Source organism: Triticum aestivum, chromosome 2A (genome assembly GCF_018294505.1).
Source record: "Triticum aestivum cultivar Chinese Spring chromosome 2A, IWGSC CS RefSeq v2.1, whole genome shotgun sequence".
Classification (NCBI taxonomy): domain Eukaryota; kingdom Viridiplantae; phylum Streptophyta; class Magnoliopsida; order Poales; family Poaceae; genus Triticum; species Triticum aestivum.
The window spans coordinates 648,181,946-648,208,202 of record NC_057797.1 but is presented as its reverse complement, the minus strand read 5'-3'; positions in this window follow the sequence as shown (position 1 = coordinate 648,208,202).

Below are 26,257 nucleotides of genomic sequence, written 5' to 3'. Positions count from 1 at the left end.
GTGATGTCACCTGTTATAAAGAAACTTATCCATGATACCTTTTTTGTTTAATAGGTCTTCGACAATCGAGGCGACAGCTCCATTTCCAGACCCACGGTTCCTTGATTTTCGCGCCTGACACATGCCCCTTGCCTTATAAATAAGACCGAAGGGTCATTTCTTTTTCCCCTTCGTGCCCTTCTGCTTCGTCTTCCCCGCGTCGTCCAGATTTGGAGCTCTGCCGCCGTCGACGACTTCTGCTCCAACCTTGGTCGCTGCATCACCCTGATTGTACCAGAGCATCACGGCGACCTTCTATTTCTTCCTCGGCTCCGGTGAGTTCTTCACCTTTTCCTCCGTAGATCCCTTCTAGGGTTTCCAAGTTCTTCAGTGTTCATCGTGTGCTTCGTACTCATATGATAGATCCTAGATGAACCTGTGAACCTTTGCTCTGTGTAGCGGTAGTTCTTAGCATCCGCCTTTATTTATATGCCTCAAGACCATAGATCTACATGTATCTCTGCCCATTGATTCGGTACTGTTCTTTTTTGAACCTTGAATATTTTCCTTCTTTTCTGAACTTGCTTCAGATCCGTCGCCGTAGAGAAATCTTGTGAAATCTGTTTTTGTACACTTATCTATCCGCAATCTCAACTATTTCGATGCTTAGATCCGGCGGTTTAACTTTGTAGAAAAATTGCCAAACCGGTATATACCATTAGTCCCCTTGTTGAACCGCCAGATGTTGTTGCTTCATAAAACTCCGGTTTAGATAGAGTTGTCTCCGGTTTAACATTGCACATACCAGTGCACTTTAATAAATGCATTCTTGAATCGGAATTACCTATCTTGTAGATTTCATCATGGCCAAGCAAGTATATGAGTGCAACTGGGTTCCTTCTCGCGTCATAGAGACTCAACTGAATAATTTAGTCCTGATCGGCGCTTTAGGCAGCAAAAACACCATCCATTGGAGAGCTCCTGGCAAAGAATGCCCTCCACACCTCAAGAAGGAGAGGTCGTCGTTTTCGTAGAACACTTAGCCCGGGGCTTTAAGCCGCCCGGTTCTAAATTTTACCGAGACGTTTTAGCCGATTTTCAACTCCACTCACAAGACACTGGTCCCAACTCTGTTACAAACATGTGTCACTTCCAAGTGCTCTGTCAGGTGTTTTTTCAAGAGGAGCCCATAGTGGAGTTGTTGAGAGACTATTTCCATCTAAACCGTCGTACTCAGTTTTCTGACGGTTCCAATACGGAATTGGGCGGTGTGGTGATTCAGAAAAGGAAAGAGGTCACATACCCTCACGCCAAGCTGCACAACCACCCCAAAGAGTGGAATCAAACATGGTTCTATTGCAGAGACACCTCCCCTGCTGGTGAAAATCCTTTGCCTGGCTTTCGTCCGGAGCGGCTTAGCAATACACACCCCTTTCCGCAAAGGTTGACTGCCAAGGAGAGAAGCAAATACGCTCCTCAACTGTCCAAGCTCAGAGCCTTCATGGCCAATGGTTTAACAGGAGTTGATCTCGCTCGCTGTTGGATATCATGGAGCATACTGCCCCTTAGTCAGCGCTCCGGTTTGATGTGTGAGTATACTGGCAGTGTTGATGACCCATTGCGACATGCTAACATCCAGCTTACCGACGAAGAAATCACAGAGGCTGTGAATAAAATGCTGAATGAACCGGAACACATCTGTGCTCGAACCGGCCTGCTTCCCTTCTGTGCCACCAACAAACCGCCAGCTGGAAGAGTTTGATTGTTCTTTTTTCTGAACCTGTTATTGATATATCTGGTCATTGTTTAATATCAATGCCTGTTTAAACAGGGAAATGATCCATTTTGGAGCAAGAAACTGCCGCAGGAGAAACCAGAAAAACCAGACAAACCGGAAAGATCAATCCGGCAAAAGACTAAAGCTGTGAAGAAGACTACCCACAGGAAAAGAACCACTGCATCCTCTGATCCGGCCGCTGATGACGATGTGGGTAACCCGGACCTTGAGGTAGAACTTGATTCACTCACACGCCTTATTGATGATGATATTTGTCAGGATGATGCCGAAGCCAGTCATGCTGATGTTGTAGACGTAATTATTCTTTCCTCCGATTCAGATCCTTTTCCTTCACTAAAAATCGGTCAGGCAAACCGGAAGGTTAAATTTTCTCATCCTCTTGCTTACTTGGATCCCAAATTTCTTATGAAGACCCAACAGCACGAAGCTCGCCACACGACCCGGCATAGTGGCCAGGTAGTTACCTCCGCCGGTTTATTGAATAATCTGGTTCGGAAACACCATTCAGAGGTCTCTAATTTGCCTGTCAGTGCTTGTCCTAAAATGGGCTGTTTTCATCAACCTCTTAATCCGTCTGACTCCGATTATCAGGTCACTTCCCATTCATCATCTGGCGAGTCATCAGCTATCCAGCTGCCGCCGCTCAAAATGGTGCTTGAGTAAGCCATACTTATCATAATGCTTCTGGTGTATTACTTTGTAGCATATACTGTACTGACCTTTGTTACTCCTTTCAGGGCCAAGCCTAAGCCAAGCAAGAAGGCTCGCCTAGATAAAGCGGCTGAAGAAGATGCTATTCCTGAACCGGACAGAGTACTCAACCCTGAAGCGGCCATCCGTGAGGATGTGCCAAACGACCCACCACCACAAGATGATGATTTTATTACTGAAGAGAGACATGTTGATACCTCCAGTCCTGTTGACCAGCCCAGAAGCCCCATCCGGATTGAGAAATCCACCAGTCCATCCAAGTCTACTGATAAACTGACGGCCCCAATGCAAATCGGTGACGCCAAGGATGATCAAGTTGTTATTACTGGCATTGGCCATACAGAGCCAAGCAATCCTGTCGCTTTGTCTAAACATATTGCCAAGGAAGAATTTGCTGCCTTTGGCAAGGGCAAGTGGAATGTTGATCTGGCGACTTACGCTGCTCTGAACGCCCAAGACATCCATTCCGGCTATCTGAACCGGCTGAATACCTGTCGTGACTATGAAGCCGGTCTGGTTAACATGATGAAAGATAAATATGAGGTAACTTCCATATGCTCTTTCCTGCTTGTATGCTTCAATTCTTGCTGACTCGCCTAGCCCCCAAGGACCGGTTTGTAATATTCTTTCAAACCGGGACTTACTAATATAAATCTTAATGCCTCGAAATTCGCTGATGTAGCCCCCAAGGGCCGGTTCAACTTAGTGTAGTTAAACCAGGACTTGAGTAATTAATATCGCCGCATCAGAACTTATTTGAACAAATAGTCATTAGCCCCCAAGTGCCAAGTTGAATACTTGTATTGAGCTTGGGACTTTATAATCAAGTGAAATATGAAGATCAAATAGGCATTAGCCCCCAAGCGCCAAGTGCATAACTTGTTATGTGGTTGGTGCTTCAATTCTTGCACTGCTTGCTGAATCATATAACTGTCTGTATGCAGGCTGAGTTGAAGACAAAAGAGACCCAAATCGCTGATCTCCAAGAAAATCTGAAGTCCCAACAGACTGAACCTCACAAGCAAAAGAGGAGTTGACCAACGCCTTAAGCGTCATGGAACAGCTTAAGAAGGATTTCAAGAAGGAGCGGGCGGATTGGGATACTGAAAAATCCTCTTTAACCAAACGAGCAGAAGACGCCGAGGCTGCACTAAAACCGGTGGTGGATGAACTGACCAGCATAAAGCGGCACGTGCATGCCATGACCGCTGCTATCTTTGTAAGCCCTGTTCCTGCAAACGGATATTTGACTTTCTGAATTGATTCGCCATCTTACACAAGAGCTTGCCGGAATTTGTATAAAGCGCCTTTGCTGATGATTTCTCAGGACAAGAAATGGATCACGCACTTACGGGATGGTGGTCATTTGGGGTCAGATGTTGCGGAAGAAATTTGAGAAGCCACGTCCTATACGGTTGATCGAGATACACACAAGTACACTAAGCGTGCAAGACAGCGGATCATCTGTACTTTTAAGTCGGCCGATCCACTAACAAGCCGGCGCCCACTGTTGATTTCAAGGACAACTCGCAAGAAAAGCGTGTCCGGTGACCCTGGCCCTGAAGGCTTGAAGAGCTGAAAGAAATCGATTACTTCTTGATTTTAGTATGCCTCTCATCATAGTTCGTGTAACACTGCAATTGTTCTTCCTTTTGGGTGATGAACTTCCAAAGTATTTTCTGCCAAATATAAAAATCTTAAAGGTGCCACCGCGGTTGTACCGTCAGGCGGAGTACGTATGATGTCTGCATATGTGAAATCAAAATATCTGAAATGTAAGCATATGATCAGATCTTTGAGATACATGATACCTGCCATCGTTGGGCATGAAGTTGGCTTAGCCAATCTTGAAACGGAGGTTTCATAAACCCACACTATTGGAGGAGATAGCAGCTCCTGTATATATATAATGCCGGTTTACCATGTAAACCGTGCCAGGTTATAATAAAGCACCGTGTTACTCCGTAATAGGATGTTAACAAAAAATCAAACCGGGCAAATAGTCTCCGGATTAAAAATGAACCATGTTCCATCAATTGACAGTGTGAACCGGTTTTAAAATTTTGTCGGTTTAAAAAACGCAACAAAAAGAAAGAAATATCTATCAAAGAAAATTGTGAAGCAAAGGCAATGATAAAACCATTTGCAAAAAGAGGCTTATTTGAGCCGATCAGATGGCGTTACCATGGTCGGACATGACCAAGCTCCCGATAGGTGTAGCTATGGTTCAAGTCAGCCAGGTCCCCAAATGAAACTGTGGCATTTATGCCGATCAAGAGGCGTGGCAATGGTTCGGGTTCGACCAAGCCCCCAAGTGATTTTGTGGCCTTAGGCCGATCAAGAGGCGTGATTGGTTTAGACGTGACCAAGTCCCCAAGTGATCTGGTGGCTCTCGCCTATCAAGAGGTGTTGCATTGGTTCGGACACGACCAAGCCCCCAAGTGATATAACATGATGCTTTTGAAAAGCTAACTCAAGGGGTAAACCGGAGGCCGCTTTAGAACAACTCCGTGTAATCACACATGATGTAAAAGGACAGATACCCCGCTTTAGCTGAGGTTCTGGTTTATTATATTTAATCATAATATATACATCATCGTAATATGTACATAAGTAGAGCCAATGGCTCAGGTATAGTAAGGCCGAAGATGAGCTATGTTCCACGGCCTGTTAGTCTCTTCCTCTGATGTACGTGAGTCTTTATGCTCTCGAATATCGATTAGATAGTATGACCCGTTGTGCAGATTCTTGCTGACCACGAAAGGTCCCTCCCAAGGTGGGGATAGCTTATGCATATCAGTCTGGTCTTGAATGAGCCGAAGCACCAAATCTCCTTCTTGAAAGGCTCTGGTTCTGACTCGGCGACTGTGATAACGACAAAGATCCTGTTGGTAAATCGCCAAGCGGGCGGCTGCTATGTCACGTTCTTCATCCAACAGGTCCAAAGCGTCTTGCCATGCTATCTCGTTGTCCGCTTCCACATAAGCTGCCACATGAGATGAGTCATGATGGATATCACTCGGGAGAACCGTCGCCGCTCCGTAGACCATGAAGAACGGCATGTATCCTGTTGATCTGTTGGGTGTAGTATTGATGCTCCATAACACAGATGGTAACTCTTCTACCCAACAACCCGGCGTTCTCTGCAAAGGAACCATAAGCCGGGGCTTGATGCCTCTCAAGATCACTTGATTAGCCCTTTCTGCTTGACCATTGGACTATGGGTGTGCCACTGATGAAACATCAAGCCGGATGTGCTCCCGTTCGCAGAACTCCTTCATGGCACCCTTGGACAAATTGGTACCATTATCCGTGATGATACTGTGTGGAAAGCCAAACCGGAAAATCACTTTTTTGATGAACTGAACCGCCATGGCCGCATCACACTTGCTAACAGGTTCTGCTTCCACCCACTTTGTAAACTTGTCCACCGCCACCAGGAGGTGGGTCTTCTTATCTTTGGACCTTTTGAAAGGCCCAACCATATCCATCCCCCAAGTCACAAATGGCCAAGTAATTGGAATCATTCTCAATTCTTGAGCCGGCACATGAGCATGTCTTGAAAACTTTTGGCAACCGTCACATCGTCTGACCAGATCCTCCGCATCAGCATGAGCAGTTAACCAATAGAAGCCATGGCGAAACGCTTTAGCTACCAAAGATTTTGAACCGGCGTGGTGACCACAATCTCCTTCGTGGATCTCACGCAAAATTTCACAGCCTTCTTCAGGAGACACACAACGTTGAAACGCCCCTGACACACTGCAATGATGCAACTCGCCATTGACAATAGTCATGGACTTTGACCGCTGGATTATCTGTGGGGCCAGAGTCTCATCCTCTGGTAACTCGCCCCGGTTCATGTACGCCAGGTAAGGAAGCGTCCAATCCGGAATGACATGAAGAGCTGCCACCAATTGAGCCTCCGGATCAGGAATAGCCAAATCCGCTTCACCAGGGAGCTTGACCGACGGGTTGTGCATCACATCCAGAAAAACATTGGGCGGGACCGGTTTGCGCTGAGAGCCCAGCCGGCTTAAAGCGTCCGCCGCTTCATTCTTCCGTCGGTCCACGTGGTCCACCTGATAGCCTTTAAAGTGACCTGCAACAATATCCACCTCACGACGATACGCTGCCATGAGTGGGTCCTTGGAATCCCAAGTGCCAGATACTTGTTGAGCCACGAGGTCCGAGTCACCGAAGCACTTAACTCGACTTTGATTCATCTCCTTAGCCATCCGGAGACCATGTAGCAAGGCTTCATACTCAACTGCATTGTTAGTACAAGGGAACATTAAGCGGAGAACATAACAAAACTTATCACCTCGTGGGGAAGTTAATACGACTCCAGCCCCGAGCCTTCCAATTGCCTGGATCCGTCAAAATGGATGGTCCAATATGTGTGATCCGGCTTTTCTTCAGGTGCTTGCAGTTCCGTCCAATCATTGATGAAATCAACAAGTGCTTGAGACTTAACCGCCATCCGAGGCACATACTTCAATCCATGCGGCCCAAGCTCTATAGCCCACTTGGCAATCCGGCCAGTCGCTTCCCGGTTCTGGATGATATCCCCCAAAGGAGCAGAACTGACCACCGTAATTGGGTGCCCTTGGAAGTATTGCTTAAGCTTCCGGCTTGCCATAAAAACTCCGTACACCAGCTTCTGCCAATGCGGATACCTTTGCTTGGACTCAATGAGTACCTCGCTGATATAATAGACCGGACGTTGAACCGGATGCTCCTTACCTGCCTCCTTTCGCTCCACCACAATAGCTACGCTAACCGCACGAGCGTTAGTAGCAACATATAGCAGTAACGGCTCCTTGCCAATGGGAGCGGCGAGCACAGGTGGATTAACCAATTGCCTCTTTAAGTCCTCAAATGCTTCATCAGCAGCGGAACTCCAGACCAATTGATTCGTCTTCTTCAACATATGATACAAAGGGATTGCCTTCTCACCAAGGCGGCTGATAAACCGGCTTAATGCGGCAATCCGGCCTGCCAGGCGTTGAACATCATTAATACATTTTGGTTTAGCCAGGGAGGTGATGGCTGTGATCTTCTCCGGATTAGCCTCAATTCCCCTGTTGGACACCAGAAAACCCAATAACTTGCCTTCCGGTACACCGAAGACACACTTGGCCGGATTAAGCAGCATCTTGTACGTCCTCAGGTTATCAAAGGTTTCCTTCAAGTCGTCAACCAAAGTCTCCTTCTCCCTAGACTTAACCACGATATCATCCATGTAAGCATGTACATTACAGCCAATTTGCTTGTGAAGACAATTTTGTACACATCGTTGATAAGTTGCCTGGGCACTCTTGAGCCCAAAGGGCATAGACACATAGCAGAAGGCTCCACAGGGAGTTATGAATGCCGTCTTCTCCTGGTCCTTAACTGCCATTTTGATCTGATGATAGCCAGAATATGCATCCAAAAAACTTAAACGCTCGCAACCCGCCGTAGCATCAATAATTTGATCAATACGGGGGAGGGCAAAAGGATCTGCTGGACAAGCCTTATTAAGATCTGTATAATCCACACACATGCGCCAGGTGCCATTTTTCTTAAGGACCAGCACCGGATTGGCAAGCCACTCAGGGTGAAAAACTTCAACAATAAAGCCAGCTGCTAAGAGCCTGGCTACCTCTTCTCCAATCGCCTTGCATCTTTCTTCGTTAAACCGGCGGAGGAACTGTTTCACCGGTTTGTATTTAGGATCCACATTAAGGGTGTGCTCAGCGAGTTGCCTCGGTACACCTGGCATGTCAGAGGGTTTCCATGCAAAAATGTCCCGATTCTCACGGATGAACTCGATGAGCGCGCTTTCCTATTTTGGATCCAAGTTGGCACTGATGCTGAACTGCTTGGACGAATCGCCAGGTACGAAGTCAACAAGCTTAGTTTCTGCTGCCGATTTGAACTTCAGGGCCGGATCATGCTCCGTAGTTGGCTTCTTTAATGGAGTCATGTCCGCCGGATCAACATTGTCCTTATAATACTTCAGCTCCTCGGTGGCACAAACCGACTCTGCGTAGGCCGCATCTCCTTCTTCGCACTCCAAAGCGATTTTACGGCTTCTGTGAACCGTTATTGTCCCCTTGTGACCCGGCATTTTGAGCTGCAAATACACATAACAGGGTCGTGCCATAAACTTGGCGTAGGTCGGTCGCCCAAACAGGGCGTGATATGGACTTTGGATTTTCACCACTTCAAACGTCAATGTTTCCGACCTGGAATCATGATCATCTCCAAAGGCCACTTCCAGAGCTATCTTACCAACAGGATATGCTGACTTGCCAGGTACCACACCGTGGAACACCGTATTAGACGGTTTGAGATTTTTATCTGTTAGTCCCATACGACGGAAGGTCTCATAGTACAAGATATTAATGCTGCTCCCTCCATCCATGAGCACTTTGGTGAACTTGTAACCTCCCACCTGAGGCGCCACCACCAGAGCCAACTGACCCGGATTATCAACCTGGGGAGGGTGATCCTCTCTGCTCCATATGATTGGCTGTTCAGACCAGCGTAAATAACGGGGCACGGCCGGTTCAACAGAGTTGACTGCCCGCCTCTGAACCTTCCGGTCTCGCTTGTCCAAGCTAGTGGTGAAGACATGGTACTGCCCACTATTCAACTGCTTTGGGTTGCTCTGGTAACCTGACTGTTGCTGCTGCTGGTTGTAACCACCCTGGTTGTTCTGATTATTTTGATTATTATGTCCGCCCGGATTACCATTAAATCCTGAACCGGAATTTCCTCCACCGTAACCCGGCCCGGATCCTGAGCCACCGCCGGAGCCGTGATCATACCGGAAAGCATTAGAATTCTTGAACTCCTGCATAATGAAGCAATCCTTCCAAAGGTGGTTTGCTGGCACCTCCTTCGTCCCATGTCTTGGACAGGGCTGGCTCAGTAGATAATTTAGGCGGTCCGGGTTAGGGTTGGGTCCCCCACTGCGATTTGACGGTTTACCCTTGCGTCGCTGGCCCTTGTCCTGCGCGTTGGTATTAGCCACAAAGTCCATGTTACCATCCGCTTTATGCTTGCCTCCGCCACCATTGCCTGCCAAGTGATGCTACTGACCTTTGGAGTTGTTGTTCCTCTTTCCCTTCCCTGCCTTGTCATCATCAGATTCGGGATCCTTGGTACTATCAGAATCAGCATACTTTACCAAAGCAGCCATGAGGGTCCCCATGTCAGTGCAATGGCGCTTCATCCATCCCAACTTCAGCTTTAGGGGCCCAAACCGGCAGTTGCCTTCTAGGGTTAAGACTGCGGTGTCAGCGTTGATGCGGTCTGATGAATGCAACACTTGTGAGACCCGGCGCACCCAATGAGTTGTTGATTCTCCTTCCTCCTGGACACAGGCAGCTAAGTCCACTATCGACATAGGCTGCTTACATGTATCCTTGAAATTACTGATAAACCGGGCTCGTAATTGGGCCCATGAACTGATAGAGTTGGCCGGTAAGCTTTTTAACCAAGTGCGGGCCGTTCCTTCAAGCATCATGGTGAAGTACTTCGCACATGCCGCATCATCCACATCAAGCATCTCCATGGCCATCTCATAGCTCTCCACCCACGTCTCTGGGGGTTGATCCGCCGTGTAATTTGGTACCTTGCGCGGGCCCTTGAAATCCTTGGGCAGGCGCACATTGCGTAAAGCGGGGACAAGGCAAGGCACCCCCAAAGAACTAGAAGTAACACCGGGTTCGACCGAGATAGTTGGACGAACCGGCGTAAGCTGCCGAGCCTGATACTGTGCGGCTAACTCGGCCTCCCTGCGTGCTCGGGCCCGGTCCACCACCTCCTGAGCGTTATCAGCACCACCCGCCGGGTTGTTGCCGCGGGGTGCTCCACGTCGTTCATTGCTTGACACTGCCGGTTCATCCATACGCCTGCTATAGCTCCGGCTTGGGCGAGGGGTCGAGTGGATCCGGTCGCGGCTGTATGAGTATGCTTCCTGTTGGTCCAAAGCTGTCCTAAGAAGCTCCTTGACCCATCGCGTCTCTATCGCCTGCGGTGAGTCGCCTTCAATTGGAATGGCCTCCAGCCGTGCAGCAGCGGCAACAAGATTGTCCATTGGGTTGGAGTAGTGACCCGGAGGTGTTGAAACAGCCTGAGGTATAACAGTGTTTTGACGAGGCAGATCCATCAGACGGGGCTGAACCGGCGCACCGGTCCCAGGAGCTTCCGCCCGGTTCCCCTCCAGCGGATTACTGGTTCCTGCTCCTGGGGTGTTGAAAAGGTCTCTGGCCTCGAAAACCGAAGGCAAACGGGATCGGTACTTCCTCTCATGACTTCATGCGACGCGTTCTGGTCCAACATGAGCCTGTAGGCTTGTGCGTCTAAAGCGGCCCGCTCTGTGGTCATCCTGGCATTCTCAGCTGCCAGGTCCGCCTTGGCCTGGGTGATCTGTTCCTTCACCTTTGCAATCTCCGCGTTGTGGACTTCCTGATCCGCCGGATTAGCTTCTGCCATAAGCGCAGCCAATGCATCAAATAGATCTGACAGAACTTGAGCCGGCTGGCGTGCAGAGCTTCCTGCCCCGGCAGCTATCGCCGCTACTGAACCGGAGGTTATTGGCGCAGTGGTCGAAGAATGAAGCGCTGCTTGTGTGCCGGCCATGAATATTCCAACTCGGTTGGGTTGATCAGAGGGGTCCGGAATACTGTCGCCATCGGAACAGCCCCCAATCCGGCCATCTTGTAGCTGATATAGAGATTCGGTTTCTCCAGTTGCTGACTCGTCGCCGGAATAAACGATGGTCTCGCCGCGAGATTCCGATCCATCCTCATAACTTCCTCCATGGATGACTCCCACGAAGGCACACTTCACGGCCGGTTTAACTGGGGCGGATCGCGCATGCTGAGCCGTTTCGACGAGGTCGGTGCAAATGTCTGGCTCAGGGCCCAGTTCTCCGATCTTGCCGATGAAAATGTGTATGCCACCAAAGGGGACCGGTACCCGTACTCAACTGAGCCGGTCTCGGAGCCCCTGCCTACATCATCGATGTAGAGTTTGCCGCGACGACTCTTAGCCATCCGGCCCACAGCGTAGCCCTTGAGTCCTTCAAAGCGGCCCTCCAAGAACTTGAAACCATCATGCGATAGCCCCACGGTGGGCGCCAACTATCGTGGTTTTGTCACGGCAGATGTCCTAGAGAAAGGACTTAGTCGTGGAGCCATCGCGATGGGTTAGCTTGAAGGGGTTAAAGCGGACATAGGGACGCAAGAGAGTTTATACTAGTTCGGCCCCTTCGATGAAGGTAAAAGCCTACGTCTAGTTGTGATGGGATTGATGGGGTTTCGATGACTAGGGAGCAAACAAGCTTCGCCTATGTCTCGAGTTGTTGTCTGTTCTACGAACCGCCGCCGGGTCGTCCCCTTATATACACGGGTGACACCCGTCGGTTCACAGATTCCCAATATCGGCTCATAGATGTGTCCGGTTTGGTCTCTACTTATTCCTAACTTACAATACAAGTTACATACCAACGCCGATTTACGGCTACAGGCCTTGAACCGACTATGGGCCTTGAGCCCTCATCTGCCTTCTTGGGTTTCAACATAGTTAACTACTGAAGAAGTTAACCCGGCCCAGATAGGCCGGTTTATGCCCAGTAGTGATATCCTCAACACTCTCCGATGAAATGTGAGTAGTTGACCTCAGACCTTCGGGTCCATAGTTATTAGCTAGATGGCTTCTTCTCTCTTTTTCGATCTCAATACAATGTTCTTCCCCTCTCTTGTGGAGATCTATTCGATGTAATCTTGTTTTTGCGGTGTGTTTGTTGAGACCGATGAATTGTGGGTTTATGATCAAGATTATCTATGAACAATATTTGAATCTTCTCTGAATTCTTTTATGTATGATTGGTTATCTTTGCAAGTCTCTTCGAATTATCAGTTTGGTTTGGCCTGCTAGATTGATCTTTCTTGGAATGGCAGAAGTGCTTAGCTTTCGGTTCAATCTTGCGGGGTCCTTTGCCAATGACAGTAGGGGCAGCAAGGCACATATTGTATTGTTGCCATCGAGGATAACAAGATAGGTTTTTTTATCATATTGCATGAATTTATCCCTCTACATCATGTCATCTTGCTTAAGGCATTACTCTGCTTTCATGAACTTAATACTCTAGATGCATGCTAGATAGCGGTCGATGAGTGGAGTAATAGTAGTAGATGCAGGCACGAGTCGGTCTACTTGTCTCGGACGTGATGCCTATACACATGATCATACCTAGATATTCTCATAACTATGCTCAATTCTGTCAATTGCTCAACAGTAATTCGTTCACCCATCCTAAAATACTTATGCTCTTGAGAGAAGCCACTAGTGAAACCTATGGCCCCCGGGTCTATCTTCATCATATTAATCTTCCAAAACTTAGTTATTGTAGCGACCAGGCCTCAAACGGTCCGATCTCTGTGCATTAGTGTCATCCCTGGATCAGTAATTCTGACACGCACAGTACTTGAAGGATTTATAACAGAGTAGCAATCAGACACTTATTACATCGAGTGTCTCAAAAGAGAACTTATTACAAATAATAGGGCTTAAGGCCATCTAATAACGATAACAGCGGAAGGCTTCGAACATAAGTGAGCCCATCAACTCCAACGGCATCACTGAGTATAGAACCACGACCTAAAGCTCCTTACTCGTCGTCTGAAAAGTCTGCAACATAAATGTTGCAGCCAGAAAACGGGTCAGCACATGGAATATGCTGGCAAGGAAACACATAGAGAGTAATGAACAGAAATAAGCTATACTACATGCATATATGGCTGGTGGAAAGCTCTATGGTTACAGTTTTGCGTAAAGCTAGTTTTTCCCTACCGTAAAGGAATAAATTTTATTTAACTATCATGGTGGTTGTTAAACATTGGGAGCGTAGACACCCTCTCAATCCCAATTAAACATCATCATTAAAACCCAACAAAATTAATTAAAGTCACATGATGAGATTCACATGATATTCCAAGTACTAGATACTCAAGACGTCCATAACCGGGGACACGGCTAACCATGATTTGTTTATACACTCTACAGAGGTTTGCGCACTTCTCCCCACAAGACTCGATCACCTCCGTTGGGATTCTCGCACTACATGGTGTTTGAGAAACGGATGACCGAGACATAGTCTTTCAGAAGCGCTAGCACCTTACGATCGGGTAGACCGTTACACCTACTTTCCCCTACATCTGCTAGTCTACCTGTAAGAGTTCGCACGACTTAATCAACTATGCTAGAGCCCATTGTAGCTTGTGGCTGCACACGGAAGTTTCTAGTATGAATAATCTCATGATCCCTTTGAACCTGGGTAGCGGTCCATAAAGAAAAACAGGTAATCGCTGGAATAACCAGGTGCCTCAATCCACCCAGATGTGTATTAAAGTTGCCACCTTAAGTTGAACCATTAATTGACATTCTCACATCTGTCATGGATACACTCAAACCCAATCCACATCTACAAGCATAGCATGGCATAAGAATACGTAGAAGTAACTCCCAGGGTTTTATAATAAAACAAGAAATAGGTACTACCTCATCTACTTCCCAAAACCCACATATTAATCAGATCCTATTCATGCAATGGTTTGAGGATTGATCTAATGCAATAAAACTGGGTGGTAAGAGGTATGATCAAAGTGTTACTTGCCTTGCTGATGATCCGCGAAACCTAGAGATTCGAAGTAGCAAGCGGCGCACTCCGGGTACTCTATCGCAACAAACAAACAAGCATACTATAAGTACTCATCTAATGCACAAGTAAAACTCAAATAAGAGATCTAACCATAAAGTTCAACTAAAGAACTCTGGTTTGCAAAAATAAACAAATCAAACGAAACAACAAAAGTCAAACGGTGAAAGAAAATAAGCTTCGATTACTAATCTGGACCTAAGTCAAATTTTACAGAAGAAAAAGCTTGTTTGAGTTGGTTAAAGGAAAAGAGGGTTTCGAGACGAAACTCTAGGCGCTTGAATCGCCTGATTCCGATAAACGCGCGAAAATTCAAACTAAAACGAAAATCGGATTAGAAATAATCGCGGAAAATCCGAGAAAAAGAGAAAACTGACGAACAGATTAAGGAACGAACGTTCGTTATCTGAAACTAAACGGTGAACTCGTCCGTTAAAACGAACGAACAAGCGAACGCTTGCTAAATAAAAGAACCGATAAAACCGATCTAATAAAATAAATAAAAAACCTAGGGTTTTCAAAAAAACGGATCGTTTTTCTTTGAAAAACCGGTGGCGAACGGCGTGGCTACCTCGTCGGACTCCGGCGGCTCGGGGCTCCGGCGGGGCTGGGTGGCGTGGGCGGCGTCGGCAGCCGGGGGCACGGCAAGCGGTGGCGAGCGGCGGCTGCGGGAAGCAGGGCGGGGCGAGGTGGCGGGGTGAGGTGGCGGCGGTGGGGTATTTATGAAAGGGGGGGTGGCGCGGCTTGGGGAAGGGGAAGCCTGGTCGGGGTCAGCCTCGGGAGGCGTGCCTCGGCCGGACTCGGCTGCGGCGGTGGTGCGGTCTCCCACGGGGAAGGCGGCGGCAGGCGCGGGCCTGGCCTGGCTTGGCTGGGCCTTCGGCCCAGTCGGGCGCGTGGTACTTTAAAAAAAACAATTCTGCCGAAACTAAGAGAAATTCTAGAAAATAAAATAAAATTCTAAAAATGCCAAAATAAATTTTCACTGCCTAAATAAAATATTTAGAACGAGATGAATGTTTTCTTAGCCCTAAAATGCAGTTTTGAAAAACGTGCAATTTTTCCTAAATTCAATTAAACTAGCCAAAAACTCCAAAATAAAATCTTATTTGATTTTTTTATTAAATCTTCAATATTTCTTTATTTTGGGATAGCCACTTTATTCCCTCTCTCATATTTGTATAATAGAAATAATTGAAGAAAAAATAAATAAAATCAAATGATCCTATTTTCAAAATTTGAGAAAACTCAAATATGAAAATAACGAAATCCCCAACTCTCTCCGTGGGTCCTTGAGTTGCGTAGAATTTCTGGATCGGGCCAAAAGCGGATAAAAATATGATATGTAGTGATGATCTAATGTATAACATCCCAAATTGAAAATTTGGGATGTTACAGTTATTTCCTTTGCTTTTTACTTTGATTTTATTTTACTTTGCATCTTTATCACAAAAATACCAAAAACATTATTCTATCATATCTATCAGATCGCACTCTCGTAAGTGACCATGAAGGGATTGACAACCCCTTATCGCGTTGGTTGCGAAGAGTTATTTGTTTTGTGCAGGTACGAGGGACTCGCGCGTAGCCTCCTACTGGATTGATACCTTGGTTCTCAAAAACTGAGGGAAATACTTACGCTACTTTGTTGCATCATCCTTTCGTCCTCAAGGAAATCAAACGCAGTGCTCAAGAGGTAGCACTTGCCAATAGAGACACTATTTCACCAGTTGGGATTGTTAGAGATGTTGAAGTCTTGTGTGGGAAATTTAAATATCTTGCTGATTTTCTTGTTCTTGGTTCCTCACAAGATGACTTTTGTCCCATTATATTTGTTAGACCCTTCTTGAATACTGTTAATGCTAAGATAGACTGCAAAAAGGATGTAGTTACTATTGGTTTGGGGGATAAGTCTCATGAGTTTAAGTTTGCTAAATTTCGTAGACAACCCCATGATAAAGAATTGCCTAGTAAAGATGAAATTATGGTCTTGCTTCTATTGTCGTGCCTCCTAATGATCCTTTAGAACAATATTTGTTAGACCATGAAAATGATATGTTTATGAATGAAAGAAGGGAAATAGATGAAGTATTCTTTATACAAGGACCTATTTTGAAACACAACTTGCCTGTTGAAATTCTAGGGGATCCTCCTCCACCCAAGGGTGATCACGTGTTTGAGCTTAAACCTTTACCTGATACTCTTAAATATGCTTATCATGATGAGAAAGAGATATATCCTGTTATTATTAGTGCTAACCTTTCAAACCATGAAGAAAAGAAATTATTGAAAACCCTGCAGAAGCATTGTGCTGCTATTGGATATACTCTTGATGATCTTAAGGGCATTAGTCCCACTCTATGCCAGCACAAAATAAAATTGGAGAAATATGTGAAACCAGTTGTTGATCACCAACGATGGTTAAATACTAAAATGGAAGAAGTGGTAAGAAAAGAAATACTAAAGATTCTGGAGGCAGGTATAATTTATCATGTTGCTGATACTCAGTGGGTAAGCCCTGTCCATTGTGTCCCTAAGAAGGGAGGTATTACTGTTGTTCCTAATGATAAAGATGAATTGATCCCACAAAGAATTGTTATAGGTTATAGAATGGTAATTGATTTACGCAAATTAAATAAAGCTACTAAAAAGGATCATTACCCTTTACCTTTTATTGATCAAATGCTAGAAAGATTGTCCAAACATACACATTTTTGCTTTCTAGATGGTTATTCTAGTTTCTCTCAAATACCTGTGTCAAAAGAGGATCAAGGAAAGACAACTTTTACTTGCCCTTTCGGTACCTTTGCTTATAGACGTATGCCTTTTGGTTTATGCAATGCACCTGCTACTTTCCAAAGATGTATGACTGCTATTTTCTCTGACTTTTGTGAAAACATTGTTGAGGTTTTCATGGATGATTTCTCCGTATATGGAACTTCTTTTGATGATTGCTTAAGCAACCTTGATCGAGTTTTGCAGAGATGTGAAGAAACTAATCTTGTCTTGAATTGGGAGAAGTGCCACTTTATGGTTAATGAAGGTATTGTCTTGGGGCATAAAATTTCTGAAAGAGGTATTGAAGTGGATAAAGATAAGGTTGATGCTATTGAAAAGATGGCGTGTCCTAAGGACATTAAAGGTATAATAAGTTTCCTTGGTCATGCCGGTTTTTATAGGAGGTTCATTAAGGACTTCTCTAAAATTTCTCGACCTCTGACTAATCTCTTACAAAAAGATGTTCCTTTTGTTTTTGATGATGATTGTGTAGAAGCATTTGAAATACTTAAGAACGCTTTGATTTCTGCACCTATTGTTTAGCCTCCTGGTTGGAAGTTACCATTTGAAATTATGTGTGATGCTAGTGATTATGCTGTAGGTGTTGTTCTAGGACAAAGGGTTGATAAGAAATTAAATGTTATCCAATATGCTAGTAAAACTCTAGACAGTGCTCAAAGAAATTATGCTACTACTGAAAAAGAGTTTTTAGCAGTTGTATTTGCTTGTGATAAGTTCAGACCTTATATTGTTGATTCTAAAGTAACTGTTCACACTGATCATGCTGCTATTAAATATCTTATGGAAAAGAAAGATGCTAAACCTAGACTTATTAGATGGGTTCTCTTGTTACAAGAATTTGATTTGCATATTATTGATAGAAAGGGAGCTGAGAACCCCGTTGCAGACAACTTGTCTCGATTAGAGAATGTTCTTGATGACCCACTACCTATTGATGATAGCTTTCCTGATGAACAACTAGTTGTCATAAATGCTTCTTGTACTACTCCTTGGTATGTTGATTATGCTAATTATATTGTTGCTAAATTTATACCACCTAGTTTCACATACCAACAAAAGAAAAAGTTTTTCTATGATTTAAGACATTACTTCTGGGATGACCCACACCTTTATAAAGAAGGAGTAGATGGTGTTATTAGACATTGTGTACCTGAGCATGAACATGAACAGATCCTATGCAAGTGTCACTCTGAGGGTTATGGAGGACACCATGCTGGAGATAGAACTGCACATAAGGTATTGCAATCCGGTTTTTATTGGCATACTCTCTTCAAGGATGCTCGTAAGTTTGTTTTGTCTTACGATGAATGTCAAAGAATTGGCAATATTAGTAGACGTCAAGAAATGCCTATGAATTATTCACTTGTTGTTGAACCATTTGATGTTTGGGGCTTTGACTATATGCACTACAAAAAAATACACTTCCGTGATGATACGTGTTTGTCACAGTAGGTCGCGTTTTTTGTCCTGCATGTACATCCATGACAAATTTATGATAGAATCAAGATAGTCATACCTGTGCTGTCGTAGAAGTGTTCCATGACATTACCAAAATTATCATCACGGAAGTGTCCACTTCCATGATGATAAATCGTGCGTCACAGAAGTGCTTTCGTCAAGGGTGACCGACACGTGGCATCCACCGTAACAAAACGCCGTTGAGCTATCAGGTCGGTTTTTGGATCTGATAACCCGTTAACAGCCCCGGCCAATGGGAAATTTCAGCTCGTCAGTGGGTCAGATAGGCGCCTATGATACGTCGACACGTGGCACGGCCCAACAGAGGCCCATTCCTGTGAAAAGGCCGGCCCGTTTGACTTGGTCAAAAGGTGGTGGGCCGGCCCATGGAAAGCCTGTTAACGGCGTGTTCGCATATAGCCCATTTACAGCCCGCTAACCCAAGGCCCATTACGCCCTATCCGAATTAGGCCAAGTAGCGTCATCTGGGCCATCCAATATGATTCCAGCCCGTTTTCACTTCTGGCCCATGTATGGCCCATGACGTCTTTCGGCCCATATGAGGCCCTATGTAACGCTTGGCCTATTAACGGGCCGTGGTGAAACTGGCCCGTAATGAACAGTGTATCACTTTATACCCATTAACGGCCCGTTATTCCATTGGGCCGTTTCCAGCCCATGTTATCTTTCGGCCTTCTCAGAGCCCATTTATTCTTGGGCTCATTTCCAGCATTCGTTTACTTGCGGCCCATTACTGTCATTTTCTGCTTGTGGGCCAAATTCAACCCGTGGTCATAGTTGGCCCATTTGTGGTCCGTTAATACGTTGGGCCGTTTTCATAGCGTCATAAAATATGGCCTATTAACGATGGCCCGTTACGGTCGGCCCATGAACAGACGATTCCAACTCTAGCCCGTTTACAGCCATAATGCGGCCTGTTATTGGCCCATGTTTGGCCAATCGATCATACGGCCCGTATAAGGCCCATTGATGATACGGCCCGTAGAAGGCCCATTGTTTCTACGGCCCGTAGAAGGCATACTGTTTCTATGGCCCGTAGAAGGCCCACTATTTCTACGGCCCGTAGGAGGCCCAGTGTCACTATAGTAAATATTAGCCCATGGTTATTGTGGCCTAGTTTTAAAAAATAGGTTATTGGAGCCATTAGTTAACCGCGGAAAAAGAACTGCAATTACTACAAGCAAACAAATAAACAAAACAACAAGGAAATAAATAAGCAAGCAATTAACGCTAGGCTATCACGGCTATTACACATATTACATCCACTGGGCATCAAAGTTCGCCACCAGTGCAAATATAGGGAACAAAGCAGCATACCATATACATTGGCCATCAAAATTGGCCACCAGTGCAAATAAATGTGGCAGCAAAACAAGAGCGTAACTGAAACAACTTCAAAAGAGCTCAAGAAACGTTATCCTGGGTATCTACCATGCTGGCAATAAGCTTAGCAAGCTGATTAGCTTTGTCCTGTTTGGCGCTAAAATCCTCCAACGCTTGCTGTTGCACCAGAAAGTATGCATCTGAATGCTCCAGGGACTTCCGCAGTCCTTCCGCTTCTTGTCGCAGCATAGCTGATCGATGTCTTTCAGCTTGTAGTTGAGACTCAATAAACCGAACTAATTCAGACAGTGAGTTTGAATATCTTGTGCAAGCGGTAGTGGCCAGTAAATCCAACACTAAACTGAGACAGGATGTGTCACTATCCTGAACCTTATCTGCATTACTTCCTTTATCGTTGCTTAATAAGGCACTCTTCCCCAATATTCTATCAGCATTCTAAAAGAAGAAACAAGCACACACATAACAAGTTTAGCATGTACTAGTATATGAAACTCATTTCGGTGAACCAGTTCATTAGTAAGGTGGACAGGATTAAACTACCAAGTATTCTATTGCCAAGTACTAGTACATAATAAAAGCATCAAACAAACATATATCTATGTCCTATGGTAGAAATGGAATCTTAAATTAGAACAGTTGTTCTTCAGGTTTAGGCACTTGTTCTACATGAACAGAGTACAGTAAGACACAAGAATATAATACTTAAAAATAGAAAATGAGCTCATAGACCTTACCACATTCTTGGTTCGGGACCAGTACAGAACAAGGCGTTCCCAATCATCGTCCAGTAAATGTGTCTTAGGAGAACATAACGGAATTTGATGAGTTTCTTTGTTGGTGAAGTACGTTTTCTTTAGGTAATTCCGATACTGCCACCAAGCATTCTTGAAGATAGCCGAGGTATTAGCACAGGTTACCTCATCCTGAGTTTCCAAATCGGTCCTTCTCTATAGAGAAAAATGGGAAAATTTGATGTATTATAACCATCATGGAGGTAGGATTTATGGGACGAAGCAAAGTAATTGCCATGAATAACATTACTTACACATAACTCCTGGAAAAACACCTGCAACTGGCATTTTCCTTCATCTTCAGTATAATATTTCCAAGATGGGAAGATACGCACATACGATTTAACAACATCAAATGCGATAGATGCTAAACTACGACTAGCTGGTTGTGTTTCCTCCACAGGAATAGGCATACTAACTGGTGGAGTTGGGGTTCGCCGTGATAGTACTGGCCCTTTGGGCACTGGAGCTTCCTTACTAATTGCTCTTGTTTGGGAGCTCTGTGGTGGAGATGGTGTTGTGTCAACAGGAACTGGGTTACTATCGGCTGGGGTTGGGGTTAGATTAGGTGAAGCTGGTTCTCTGTCCATCGTAGTAGGGGTACAATCTGCGAGAGTTTGGGTTATGTATGGTAGGGCTGGTTCTTGTGCATGTACAACCGGGGTGCTATCTCCACCAAGAGGTAGCATTGTTTTATTTGAAGACCGTGTTTCTAGTCCACTAGATACTGGCATCACCCGCTCCAATTCAAATGGCTGATAAACAGGAAACATAGTTGAATGTACAGACATTGTATGAGAGACAGATGCAATAGATAGTGTGGAAAAAAGAGGGCATGAAATAGATGACATGTATATTGTTTAACTAAAACGGATAGCATGACATAATTTCACATATATGATGTCTATCTAAACTGGATAGCATAGCATAACATAATTGAAAGATATGATGAATAACTAAACAGGATCGCATGGCATAATTCACCTACATGTTATCTAAGTAATCAGGATCGCATTATTTAATTCACATATGTGATTTATATGCTAAACAGAGGGCATTCCATATGATGTCTGAACTAAGAACATGGTGTTGAATATTGTGTATATGATGTCTAAACTATGCAATGCAAGACACCGTATGCATGATATGAGCAGTATAACCGTGCCAAGTTAGAGCATACACCTCAGTGGGGGAATAGGACTAGTCGTCTATCTCTGAATCCAACTCTGAGGAGCTATCGGGACCCAACAAGAGATCTACTTCGACAGGTAGCACTGTCTGCTCTGAAGGCCTTGTTTTCACTCCAGATTTTTCCATCTCCCACCCAAATGGTTGATTCACAGGAAGAGTAGTTTAATGTACAAACATTGTCGACAAATGGAAATGTAATGAAGAAAAGGATCGGCAAGATATCATTCAAATATATGATGCCTGGTTAAACAGGATGGCATTGCACATTTCACATATATTATGGCTGGCTAAAAGACATGAGGCTGCATAATTCCCATATATGATATAGAAACGACACAGGTGGCATTACAGAACATGTCTAAACTAAGCAGATGACATATATGATGTCAAAAGTAGGCACTGCAAGGCAACATATGCATGATATGACTAACATCATCATGCCAAGGTAGAGCAAACACCATTGGGGTAAATAGGAGTGGTCAGCGGCGTCCGAATCCGCCTCAGAACAGATATCTTCCTCTGGATTACAATCTGGAGAGGGGTGGGGAGGGTTTGCCATTGAACCCACCATGGAGCGATGTCTGCATGACATTGTATTGCCGCGCAAAACTCTTCTCTTTTTCTCTACATGTTCAGCATGACTGTGTACAATATCTGACATGCATACGAAAAAAATATGGTGAGATTATGTAAGGAGAGCATGCAGAAATTTAGAGTGATGGTAACAACCAGTGGATCAATGTTTTTCTGTTGAACCAAAATAGCCCTAATGGATCGACGTGAATGTATAGTAATAAGTGATGCAACAAGTGTACAATCTCTTTGCCGTAGCCGTGTCGACCTCAGCATCATTGGGTTGGTCGCTGAAGCAGTTGAGGCAGAGGTGGCTGTCGGAGGTGTGGAGGAAGATCTGAGGAATCTGTAGACGGCGTCCAGGGCACTGCTCTATTGTGATGGATCGTTCTGTCGTTGGAGCAGCTCCGGTGAGTCGTAAGACGTCAAGGCTGAAGCAGCACAAGACAGACATCGTCAATCTCAAGTGGGATTCTAATAGAAACTCCAATAGATGATGTAAAATGGATGTAAAATTAACATCACCGAAAACCACCTGACTACAACAGATGAGGTAAAAACTGTTGACTCTGAACTTCACTGTCGAAACTGAAATTTACTGTGGAATCTGAATGCTACTGTCGAAACTGAACGCAATGGTAGCAGAGAGGCACTTGACATGTAGTTTAGGGAGGGCTTGCAGTTCATCTTCAACATGCACCCCCCCCCTGAGCCACCAGCCACCACCGGCCGAACCGCCGGCCCTAGCGCCGCCTCGCCGCCTCGAAACAACTCGCGACCGCCGCCCCGGCCAGCCCTCTAGCCCCCCCCCGCCCTGAACCCTAAGATAGATAGTGGGGTACCTCTCCGGCGAGCCCCCGTCCCCGCTGTGGGTGGTTCTTCCTTAAATCTGGCGAGCCTCCCCCAACCCCTAAAAATCGACTGACCCAAAAGTCGATTCAGTCGACTGAAGTGTGGTTTAATCGGAGCAGAGAAGCAGCACGAGCGAGGGGGAGAGCAGCAGCAGCAGCTGGGCGAGCGAGCGATCGAGCGAGAGCCGGAGCAGCAGCAGCAGATCCGTCTGGTATGGACGCCGCTGCCGAAGGGGCCTCGCACTGGGGGAGAGCCGCCGTGGAGATGTGGCCCGCGGTGCTAGTTTCAAGGTAGCCGCTCCACGGGGGTGCGGGATGGAGCACCATCGGCGCCGGGAGGTCGAGTTAAGGAGAAGGTGTGATGCGATGAGTGTACAACCTCTTTGGTGGCGCCGAGTAGGCCTCGGCTTCGTCTGAGGAGTCGGTGAGAATGATGCGGTTCTGGTGGATCAGGTTAAGGCGGCGCTGTGGGGATGGAGTAGCCGCGAAAGACGAGGCGATCGTCGGAGCAGCTCCTTGGAGGTGGAGGACGGGGCGGCTGAACCGGCGGGACGTCGAGATGGACGACAGATCCTCATCCGAGGAGGTGGACGAGGGACGTCAAGCTGTTGCGGTGGACGATGTTGTCGGGGAAGAGGCTTCGGCTGGGCAGCGGTGACGTGGTGGACGGAGGAGGGTGGGGTTTCGCTGCTGGAGCGGAGAGGTTATGGCGGCCTGGGATTTCGAATGGCGAAAAGGGGGCGATGGGAGGGGGTGAAGCATGACTTAGCAACGCTTGTCCAAAATGTAGGGTGTGTTACAAAAGCACCCCCACCGATTTGAACTAGCGGCCCTTTTGGCTCAGGGTTAGAAAGGGGATTTCACGTGTCGGGATTTGGTAGGTGGAGGGAGTTTTCGCGCACGTTGTAATTTCGGGATAGCAAGGCGCGGGTTGTGAAGGCGCCAGTTTTGGGAGAAGAATATCTGAATTTTCGGGATATAACAAGACGGGGGTTGAATTTTAGGGACAAGCCTAACATGTAGTAATATTGTACTTGTACGTACCAAATCAATTCGCACTTCCCTCAACCAAAAAGATAATGAAAAAAAGTAAAACTATTCACACCACACAAAGAGAGAGTCTTGCCCCATTTTACTATACAAATGCTATTCAAAGCTACTCCCTCCTTCCATCTATATAGGGCCTAATGCGTTTTTCGATGCTAACTTTGACCAAATATTAGAGTAATGATATATGACATGCAACTTACACAAAGCACATCGTTAAATTCGTCTGTGAAAGGTTCTTTTAATGATATAATTTTCACATTGTGCATGTCATGTACTATTAATCTTGTCAATAGTCAAAGGCGGTCTTAAAAATCTCATTACGCCCTATATAGATGTAAGGAGGGAGTATGAATCCATGTTATGTCCGATTAAATTTTTTCGCTTGATGTATAATGCATGTAACCTACTCATACCAACATTTTAGTGCATTCCAAATGTCTATACTACCGCTGCAATTCGAACTAAATTTGAATTCGTTTCTCTATTTCAATAAGAATCTACAATCATGATTGTTGCCAACTTCAACCATCATAGTTTCCTTGTTATCCGCCAGATATAAATCAGACGGCCTATAATGCAGGATGGCAGGCACACCATCATCAACAACTCCGTTTTTTTATAAGAGTAGAGATAAAATATATTAAATGTAGTATACCATGTTCATAACCACACCATGTGTATCACCGTTATATATATTCACACATCCGTCGGTTTGAAACACTATGATAAATTCTTCAAATATCCGAATTCCCTTTTTATAATGAAGTATATAGGATCTCTATTCGTCTTTTACACCCACACAACCCTCTTATCTTTGTAGCTAGCGCTAACTTTCTCTTGTGCATGCACACGCCCGCATCCCTCTCACCCTCCCTCAGCATTCTCTAGCTCCATCGCGCAAATTCGCCTTTTCACTTTAGCTCGTTCACCCACGGTGTGTTGGCCCCCCAACTCCTTCTTTACGGCACACATCGATCGATATGCCTCTCTAGCCAGGTGTGCCTAGCACAAACACAAGCTTCCCCTCTTCTCTTGTCACCATCCATGCCTCACTCCCACCACTCTTTTCATTGTTCTCGTACTCGCACACTCCTCCCCCTCGATATAGTATGCCTTTCATACCACCTCCTACATGCATCCCTCTCTCTCTCTATCCTTCTCCTCGTGCTTCATTTGCTTCTAACACACACGTGCATGTATACCGATCGATCTCCCAACATATACCTAGATCGACTTTAACTACCCCCCATCGATCGACGTACCTCACAAGTTATGTCTCTCCTTCCTCTTACAAAGGGCTATTGATCTTCCTATGTAGTTACGTCTGCTTACCACAGCCACATCGTCCCCCCTCATCATTCGTGCATGCCTCCTGACCCGTCTCTCACATGCACGTGCACAGACAACAAGCAGCCATCTCCTCTCTTATTGATATTGCGGGCGTGCCCTCCGTTTGTCTAGCAAGCCTATCCCACCATTTGTTAGAAGCAACTCCACTACCACCCCCTCCAACACTCTAGCTCTGTCTCTCTCCCAACCTTATTCATCTCCTGCACATATGCATGGATGCCGATTGATCTCCCTTAATACATGAGGCAGATCGATCTCCTAATACATGAGGTAGGCCTCTCTCCTCCTCCACACATATACCAGCCATTGTACCTCTATAGTTAATTGGGCCTCCCTCTTCCCCCACCACACACCGATAGTCGAGCGCTGTAGGTAGGTATCCATGCCACAGAGACAAACTGCACATGTCCCATCTCACGTTCCAGTAGGCCAACCACTCTATATCTTTGACGTGGGCACACACAAATTCGATGGCACTCTTTATCGATCGCGCACGCACACACACACACATCATCATCCCTCTCTTCGATTCTATGGACACCTCAAGCCGATGATACCTCCACTCTCTTCTCGTGGATCGCCCCCTCTATATATATGTTATATCCAGGACTCTATTTCACACACATTG